The sequence below is a fragment of the Nelumbo nucifera genome, chromosome 1 (genome assembly GCF_055504915.1).
Source record: "Nelumbo nucifera cultivar China Antique chromosome 1, China Antique-T2T, whole genome shotgun sequence".
In the NCBI taxonomy this organism is placed as follows: Eukaryota; Viridiplantae; Streptophyta; class Magnoliopsida; order Proteales; family Nelumbonaceae; genus Nelumbo; species Nelumbo nucifera.
Genome location: NC_142649.1, coordinates 94,234,849 through 94,245,225, shown reverse-complemented (window position 1 = coordinate 94,245,225; position 10,377 = coordinate 94,234,849). Strand labels below are relative to the sequence as shown.

The following is a 10,377-nucleotide window of genomic DNA, read 5'->3' as shown; positions in this document are numbered from 1 at the left end:
TGTATCAGTAGCAGAAGAACAACAATCTATAGCTACGGAGGTGTACAATCAGTAGTTAGTTAAAAAGTCCTTTAGCAACGATTTTTTTACTGTAGCTAAAACACCTTTAGCAACGGTTTTCATTGTTTGTAGCAAAAAACATAAAGCCTAGATGGCTAGATCCCAATTTTTTTCATTATTTATTTGAAAACTGCTTTCCTGTATTGAATACAAGCATAACTAATTCATAATATAAGATGGAACTTGAATTTAAATTTTCATTAAAAGGTTCTTGAATACATGTATCTCACAGCGCTTTAATATCCATGTGTTTGCTACAAATTCAATGTTCTTGAATACATGAAACTCAATAAAAAAAAAATGGCATGTAAAATTTGATCAAATGTCTCCATCCACACGTGTGAAGTATCCTCCTTTACCATGTTCAACCTATAAGAAAATAATAGAAAATAAGTTAGATATCACATTTTTGGAGATATAAAATCATATATGAAAATTTAATTAAGTATATATGGAATGTAAACTCTTGCCTACTTTCCAAGCCTAATTTTAAACAAATGACAAACGTAAGGATTGAGATCAAACACATCTTTTATGAATTTCGGATTTTCACTAAACACAACAATGTTTCTGAATTCCATGTGGAGCCTAGCTATGTTGAAGTAAATCCCTGAACTTGAATTTTTTTTGGTCATTGAACTTGAAAACTGTTGTTTAATCTTGGTAGGCCGAGGCATTTGGGTCCAAATTCTATAATAATTTAATGCAAAATTAAAGAAATCTTCTTCGTTTCACATGATGTAATATTACATTCTTGGTGTGCATACAAGTTCAGCATCAATGTTTTCTTCTTCTTTTTTCTTTATCAATGACAAAGTCAATAGGATTTTTATTGATATAGAAAGATGAAAGCTCCTACTATTTTAAGATTATCTGAAAAATATCTAGTAGCAGGAACAATTCAAGAACTATGTGAAACATAGCAGGCAATACCGTTAGCAAAATATATTTAACTGGACAAACTCTTGTTTATTGAAAGCCAGGTCATGGAGTTTCTCAACTCACATACAGGCTTCAGTCTGTTAATCCCATCTCTAGAAAGGGATTCTGAAGAGAACAATGGAACTTCACAATCATTCATACACACAAAAGAAGAGGTAAGATACTTTAGCATTGTAGAACTGCAGCAATGCTATAGAGTATTTGATGGGGGAATAAATGTTGGAACTTTTAAGAATAACATACAACAGGTGGAAAATATATTTGACCTCATAGGGTGGTTCATTAGGTTGAATAGGGAGGAAACCAAGAGAATTCCTATGGACTCAATCTTGAAAGGAGGGCCCATTGTACCTGATTGTTCTCAAAGAAGACAACATACACATCACAAAGCAGGAAGTGGATGTGAAAATGAAACATGACACAATAAACATCTTCCACTTTAGACCCACAAATAAGATTTCAGCAAAGTGATGAAACCATCTACTGCATCATATCATTCAGTGTCTCCAAGTATTCCAAGAACATTAATATCTTGACTAGTTTTGATTATCAAACATACAATAAACACCATTTTTAGAGTTTATTTTATGCATTACGAGTACACCGTCTGTTGGGCCTGTACTGTAGCCATCTAGATCACCTGTGACAATTGTCAATCAGATTCCAAATGCAAATGCAATTATTTTTCTTTTGTTTTAATCTGTGATTTTGCTATTTAAATTTCTAATTAATTTCTAATGATAAGTTTACTAAAAGCAAGACAAAAGAAAAGTGTAAAACAGAAAAAAACCAGCACAAACAAGAGGGACAGGGATGGATTATACCAAATACACAAAAAAACGGGCTCAAGAGATCCACTATATAATTCAGCCATTGAGTCCAATCTGAGCAACAAATAAAAAAAAAAACAACTCATCCACAAAAGTTTTGGTGCATTTAGGAATGTTAATAAACAAGATTTTCAAATCAGACCCAAAAAACAAGATTTAAATATAAACAAACTATAACTAGACAAATCAGACCCAAAAAAGAATAAACAAACTATAACTTTTAAGAGTTGTAGATTTCTGGAAGGAGCAGCCGGATGTTGTCCAAGGCAATATTTTGATTGCTAACTTAACCCAAAAAAGAATAAAGAATTTCCAAGAAAAGAAAATGAGTGTCAAGGTTACGAAGCTACCTATCATTCCTTAGCTTTTATTTTTGAAGTTTAAGTGGACAGTTTTCTTTTCTTTTTTTCTTTTGGTAAGTGTTTAAGTGGACAGTTATTACAGCATTTTATGAGTATGTCAAGTTGTCAACATTTAATTTGAATATTAATAATACTGATCAATAACAAATGTTCATTGTGCCGATCTTCCACCTGTTAAGGAGCCACTTGACTGGAACACAAGAATGAAGATAGCTGCTGGTGCAGCCAAGGGGCTGGAATACCTACATGACAAAGCAAACCCCCCAGTTATCTATAGGGACCTCAAATCATCCAATAATATATTGGATGAAGGGTTTCATCCAAAGTTGTCAGATTTTGGTCTTTCTGAAGCTGTTCATGGTTCTTTCTGAAGCTGTTTCATCAATTTACTATTGTTGATACACCAGACCAATTTGCTATTGTTCATTGGTTTATCAGGAATATGTCATGCCCCGTTTGGTTTGTAGGAATAGGGGTCTGGAATTGGAATTGAAATGGGCTATTCTGATTCCAGCTACTTGGTTGGGCAGAATCGGAACCCCATTCCACTTCCTGCTGGAATAGCATTCCCCAATTTGAGGGAATGGACATTCCCTGTCCCTCCCTTGGGAATGAAATCTCATTCCTGCTGATTCCTATTCTTAATCCTGTCTGAACCAAACAGACTATGAGAATAGGCCATTCCAATTCTGATTCCGAATTCCAATTCCAACTATGAACCAAATGGACCCTTAGTTAGCTTTCAGTGAGTCAGCAAATTGGCAAATGCCATGACTGATTCCTTGGCTAAATAGGGGGTATCAAGGGGTGATCTGTTTTGAGCTACCTTATAATTGTAATTCTGGATAGAATGTGTGCTTAACTGCTTAGCTCTAAGGGGAGGTAACATCCCGTGCCTCCTCTTATGCTGATTTACACTTTTCTATTCTATGCTTAATAAAATACCACTTATTTATCAAAATAAAAAGAAATACAATCCAATAAGCATCACTACAAATACCCACCTTCAAAAGACCATTGTTATAAAACAAGAGATGTTTTCCAAGTGACCCTTAAGTAGCTCAATAAGTTCACAGCTAACGGTGTCAACTGGAGTAGATTAGGTCCAATCCAATCCAGTGAATACTCTGGACCATTCTTGTACCAGTCCAATTCAATGTTTGGACCATCCAATCCGTTCAAATCGGTTTTAAATTAGATTGGTTCCAACACAAACCTAGTCTATTGACACATGTATTCTTATCTTCAATCAATGAACTGGATATTGGTTCAATCCGACCCAATCCAATATAATCCATTATGGATGGACCGTGTCCAGTCCAATCCAATAAATATTTTAGACCATTAAGTTTGGATTGGTCTAATTCAATATGTCTTATTGGTCTGTCTAAATCCATCCAAATTGATTTTGATTTGGATGGAGTCCAACACAAAACCAGTCCATTGACACCCCCTATTCACAACATTGAGGAGAGAAATACAAGAACAATGCATAAATTGGCTCACTGCTCCAACAGCATGTGCAATGTTAGGTCTAACATGTGCAATGTTATATCTAGTGAGAGACAAATAAATGCCTTTACCACCAGCCACCGAAACATCCTTACATCTTCAACCTTGTGATCATTAACATCATCAAGTTTCAAATTTGGTTCTGTAGGCACATCAGCAGGTTTTGAATTCAATTTTCCAATTTCTTGAAGATGTCATGAAGAAAAAAAAAAGAAAAAAAATTGGATCTAGTAATCTCAATTCAGAAAAAAACTACCTATGAGGTCCTAAATCCTTGATTTCAACAAATTTGTATATTGTTTTTGGGCTGATAGATTTCACTTCAAACCAGAAAGACCACGGTGTAGTTATTTGCTTCTTTTCACTTTGGTTTGAATTTATTTAATTTTTTTCAAAAAATAGCTTAAGTTATTGTATCTTTTTGACAGTATCACACTATCACATTTAATCAAAATGCTATCAACATAAACAAATAATATTGTAGTAGTCTAGTAGACTTACTTGCTCTTTTGACAAATACTATATATAAACTTGGCTTCTAGTGAACCCAAGTCTATGGACAACATCGTTGAACTTTTCAAACCAGGCTCTATGAGACTGTCTGAGGCCATAGATTTTTATTTTTATTTTTTTGTCAATTTGAACATTTTTCTTCCTATATCACCAGACAACTCTACCCTAAGTGGAATACTCATATACAATATTTTCCCTTAAGCTCTCCATGTAGGAAGGCCACTCATATACACTTTTTAACATTTTTCCCCTCTTTTTGATACAGTGGTGCTCTAGTAAAATAAATTGATAATTACTTTATTTATCAAAAAAAAAGCAATAGTGGTACTCTAGACTTTGTGCAAGGAAAAAACACAAGAATCTTTGAAGGGAAGGAAAGAAGAAAGGAAACTATTATTAAAAGCATCATGGTGAAGGTTGCAAATTAGGTGAAACACTTTCAATTTGTTTTCAGACTTCATGATGGATGATTATTTTTTTTTTTTCAGAATTGGGGTGCAGTTACAGCCTCTTGTTCTAAGAAACCAAAGCTGATAAAAGAATGGACACTATCAGAAAAGGGATGAATAAATCTGAACTTTGATGGAAGCAGTAAGGGCAATCATTGTCATTATGGGATAGGGGGAGGAATAAGAAATGAGAATGGTTTTTTTACTTGTGATGTACTCAGGCCTAATAGGAGAATGAGACTCCATCGGGGTAGAACTCAAGGCAGCAGTGGTTGGGGTGCAAAAGGCAGAGGAACCATTCAAGACCACCCATCGACCTCTGCCAAATTATACAAGATTTCTCTAAAGATTCTCAACAATTATAAAATATTCTTTTGATGACCGAACCAAAACCCCAAACCCATAAAATCAAATAAATCTCACCATTAAAGAATTACCCACCATCTTTATTTCAACCAAAACCCCAAATCCAGAAACTCAAATAAATCTCACCATTAAAGAAATACTATCGACCATCTTTCTTTTGGAAGAAAGATAGAACAACATCACTTGATACCCCCATCCCACCGGTTAAAGAATTACCCACGGACACTCTTCAATTTTTTCCTTTTCATGTAATAACTTATAATTTTAATCTTTTGAAAATAAATATACCTAATTAACAATCGGTTCATGAAAGAAATTGGAAACTTGATGAACTAATTAAGTTGATGAGAGACAGGGCAATTAAAACAAACCTGAGGTAACGAAGTTGCACACCTTTGGCGTCCGAGCTGAGCCAACGAAGCTGCACACCTTTAGAACCCAAGCCAGTCCTTGCATCAAAGATAAATGATTCTTTTCGGTGAGAGAGAGAGAGAAAGAGAGAGAGATAAAGAGTGATATAAAGAATCAGAGAATTGAAATTCTTACCTGAAACAGTCGATGGATTCTTCCTAGAGTAGCACCCGAACCAGTTGATGATTTTTGAGAAAATATGAAACCAAAGAGAAGAGGAGGGTTTTGTGAGTGAAAAGAAATGAACGAGAAGGGGAGGGTTTTGTGAGTGAAAAAAAGCAATGAAGCAAATAAGAAATGAGAGAGAAAAACAAAGACGAGAAGAAGTTAAAAAAGAGGAGAGTTTTGAAACTAAAATAGAAAGAAAAGATTGGTTTCAGGGGCGGGAGGAAAAGAAAAATAGAAAATCCCAGAAACAATGTCTTTAACCACGGTCATTGTTGACCGTAGTTAAAAGGAAATTTCATGCAATAAGTAATTATGAAATTATTAATAATTTAATATCATTAATTGTTATTGTTATTCATTAGTAATGAAATAATTAATTATTAATCATATTTATTTATTTTAATAATTTCTTTAGTATTAATTTCCATGCATTACATGAATTTTTAATCATTTTAGTAAATATTTCAATATTTATTAATTTTTATCTTTTTATTAAAATATTTATTACTTTATTACTTTTAAATATATTTATTATTTTATAATCAATTTATAGCCACCAATAACTAAAAAGAGTAATAAACAATGCAAGTGGATTTTTGTTATGATTTTTTTAACCAATGTTTTCGAACCGTCGTTGACCCGAACGGTCAGCCCGTTCGGACTGGAAACCGTCTAGGCAACCGATTTCATTTTACCCCAAACCTGGTCTTTTTGTCAAAAACCGTTGAATTAGTCAACGAATCATCGACCTAGACGGTTTGACCGTTGAACCGTTCGACCCGAAGAACAGTTTGTGGTTTATTAAATAAGAGCCAGATTTGAATGAAAAGAGAAATCTCTCAAATCTCAAATCTCAGATCTACTAGAGAGAGAGAGAGATCTCAGATCTAAGATCTAGAAGACTAAGATTTGGAAGAGAAGGCTAAGAGTTTGGAAGAGAAGGCTAAGAGATCAGTGAGAGAGATCTAGAAGAGAAGACTAAGAACCTAGATGACAGATTTGAGAAAGAAAGATCTGAGACTGAGAGAAATCTCAGATCTAACATCGCCGCCACTATAGTTCATTGTCATCGTCAACGCTGTAGCCGACCTCCTCCTCCTCCTCATCCTCCTTCCTCTTCTTTTTCTTCTTCTTCTTCTTCTTCTTCTTCTTCTTCTTCTTCTTCTCTCTCTTCTAAACTCTCTTAGCCATCGACGGTCTCTCATTCTCAAACAGTGAAACCCTTTTTCTCTTCTATTTATATGCACCTTACCCTAATATTCCAATCTAATGGGTAAGATGACATATCACCATTTATCATATTTAAATCGTTCGAACAGTTTGATCCAAACGATTGAACCACTGACCCGAAAAGCCGGTGGCCAAAACGGTCCCGTTTCTGGGTCTGTTTTTAAAACCTTGTTTTGAACTATCGTAGTATGACCTAGATGGTTGGACCATTTGGTCGAGGAACTGTCCAGGAAACTAGTTCCATTTTACCCCAAAACCTGGTCCTTGGTCAAAAACCATTGAATCGGTCAATGACCCATTGACCTAGGCGATCAAACCATTGACCCATTTGACCCGTTCAAAGATTTTGGCCTTTTTTTTATTTTTTGATTATTTTTGAAATTTTTTTGTCAAAATGGATAGTCCATTCGAACCAAATGGTTGAACCATTGACCCAAAAACAAGTGGCTAGAAGTTCAGGGTAACTTATTAAAACATTGATTTTTATCAAAATTCACCAAAGGTTTTGATTGGTCAAAACCTTTTCAATATCATATCTTTTGGGCAATATAAAATTTTCCATCATTATAAATAGCTTTACTTTTAGTCATTAACTTGATGGCTATAACCACGAATAAATAGAACCAGTAGCTATAATTTTAAATAATCTGTACCCATAGGTACAAAGATCTTTAGCCACCAACAAAAGGACCGTAGTTGTAGATTATTTTCTGGTTTTCGAACATATAGCTATGGATACCTAAAAACTGTGGCTATAGGTGTCTTTTAGCCACGGACCATTAACTTTTAGCCACGAACAAATTGTCCGTAGCTAAAGTTTATTTTATAGCTACGGAGATGAGATCATCCGTAGCTATATCTCATCTTCTAGCTACGGTTTTTATAACTGTAGCTACAGTCGGTAGTTATAGCACAATTTTCTTGTAGTGTTTCTTTTCTCAAATGACCTGCTAGTGGACTATTGCTCTGACATTTGGTTGTGGCTTCAATACAAAGGATAGTTTTGTAGTGAAAAAAACTTTCATAAGTACAACAGAATCTGATAAGGGATTTCAAATGAGAAGAGGAATCTGCATTTGTTGGACTATATGATTGTGATTACAACAGGTATTGGACTATATGATTTCATAAGTACAACAGAATCTGTATTCACGTCCTAAGTTTATGGATGGTAAGACTTATCCTGACTTTTCTTATGCTGTTTAATTTTGTAATAGTTGATGGAGTTGATGATGGATGAGAAAGGTTCAACTCATCTGTTTCATGCCAATTATTGTTCCATAGTATGTGGGGCATTACCATTCTTTTGATCATTTACAGTATAATTTCACTTCATGAGAAAATGTTGGAGGGAGGCCCTTGGAGACTAGCTCATTGCCTGGTAATTTTGATCCTTCTTTGATGAACAGCTATAAGATAAGCTCCCAGAGTTTCAAGACCCAAATGGTACTCTAGGAAAAAATATACATCTTACTAAAAGTTCCAAGTTAGAACCATGGAATCTCACATATATCTGACAAATATAAAGATCATGAAAGAGAATTTTGTAACAATATGTTTCAGCCAATTTGCTTGAAAGTGTTCTGCTGATGATTCATTTTCCTCGTGAAGTAACAAAAACCTATCTTCCTAATCCCTCCTGCATGGTCCCTTGGCCATGAAACATCAAAAGGAAACAACCCATCTTGTTTAAATTTTAATTCCTTTGTCAAGATTCAACTTTCATCATTTTATAAGCTTAAAATAAGCCTCAATGACTTATTTATAAGTGATATCTAGTTTCTCTTTTCTCAGGTTCAGTTGGCACTGGAAGGTGTTCAAATCGACAAGGAGATGAACGTTAAGTATAAAGTGACATAGGACTCAGTGCTAAGAATTTAGATTGTCCAAGAACACTGAAGACAGAAGTTTTTTCCTGCAAATGCCTTGTAACTGAAGACAGAACCGGGGTCATGGAGAGGATTTGCATTGGAAGATGTATTACATTATTCAAGAAGTTCTTTTTAAATGCCTTGTACTTTTTTATGTTAATTAGATATTCTATTTAAGCAATTTGCTTTGGATATTATAATAATTAATAATTTTATTTTTTATTTTCAATTTGTAATTTTTTATTTAAATTGATTTTTATGCATTATCTGCCATAAGATTTGTATTAAACAGGTACAAATAAAATGTTGAAATCAAATTGATATAAATAATATAAAATTAAAAAAAAAACAAAGCCAACGGTCATGAAACCGTCGCCTTAGACATAAAAGCGATCTAAGCCGGCGGTCCAGACCGCTGCCTAAAAGCAGACGCGATGTTTCGACGGACCTAAGGCGGCGGTCCAAAGATATCTAAGCCGGCGGCCCAGACCGCCACCTAAAAACAGATGACGGACCTAAGGCGGCAGTCCAAAGATATCTAAGTCGGCGGTCTGGACCGCCACCTAAAAGCAGACGACGGACCTAAGGCAGTGGTCGAAAGAGATCTAATCCGTCGGTCTAGATCGCCGCCTTTATTAAATCTGAGCCGGTGGTTCTGACATACTGTTGGCCGGCTTAGGAATGATTGAACCGCGTCGGATCGGTCCCCAAAGGCGGCGGTCATTTCTGTCTAAACCGCCTAGTAAGGCGGCGGTCTTTATCGTTTTTCTTGTAGTGTCCTTGCCTCTTCTATTTAAGAAAATTGGGGTTATGTCTCCGTGAACATTCTGGTGACCCCAACTTTCTTGAACAGAAGAGACAAGGATTTACTGACTAAACCCTAGATGCCATTAGGAAACAATTGCAAAACAAAGACAGGAGGAGGGGGAAGCTATCGTTCCATTTGCGAACCATTTCTTCTTCTTCCTCGACTCTATAGCAAGAGTTCTTTCACGCTTAATTTCCAAAGCCCAAAGTTAGCAAACTTCAAAGCCCATCTAATTGGGACTTGAGACTCATCATGAGTTTCGGATCTTCTCCTAGAAATTAGCCATGAATCCATCAGATTCAACGATTTGACAATGAGGTGATGAGCTACCCATGGACAACGGCCCTACATCCATGACAAAAATTCTGAGTATCACGCGCCTTTCCTTTTGATCTAGTGGCCCCGTAGTGGGAGGAGCTTTTAGCCTTCTTACAATAATTTAGAATCGGAGAATACACCTAAAATCTTACTACCTCAACGACTCAAGTAGGTCGGACCGTCGGAGTGAGTCTGAACTGAGTGGTTGGCATTGACGATGCAGGTCATTGATTGGGGAAGAAGTTTGTTACCGTCGGGCTTTTGCTATATATTATGCACAAGCATGGCTTCACCACTAACCAGTATCGTTGTTTACACTGAAAAAATTGCAGATTCTATATATGAACTTGCCAAGACATGGTATATTAGATATTGAACTTATAACCTGACTATTTAATAAGGCTCACAGATGTAAATTAGATTTGATTTGTTATGTTACCTAATAAGAAGGTATGATGCATATATATTATTCCAAAAGAAAGGGAAGGTACCACTAAGCTACCATATATAGAGATCTTTATACTCTGAACTAGAAAG

General features: G+C 35.4%; 1 long non-coding RNA gene across 1 annotated transcript; it reads right to left on the bottom strand.

The window, feature by feature from the left end:
• Window positions 1-232: 232 nt before the first annotated feature.
• On the bottom strand, window positions 233-5,783 carry LOC104605523 (uncharacterized). Its single transcript, XR_736631.2, has 3 exons — window positions 5,581-5,783; window positions 5,406-5,483; window positions 233-429 (listed from the first exon to the last, which is right to left on the bottom strand). It is a non-coding gene; the product is annotated as an uncharacterized LOC104605523 (long non-coding RNA).
• Between the last annotated feature and the right edge of the window lie 4,594 nt (window positions 5,784-10,377).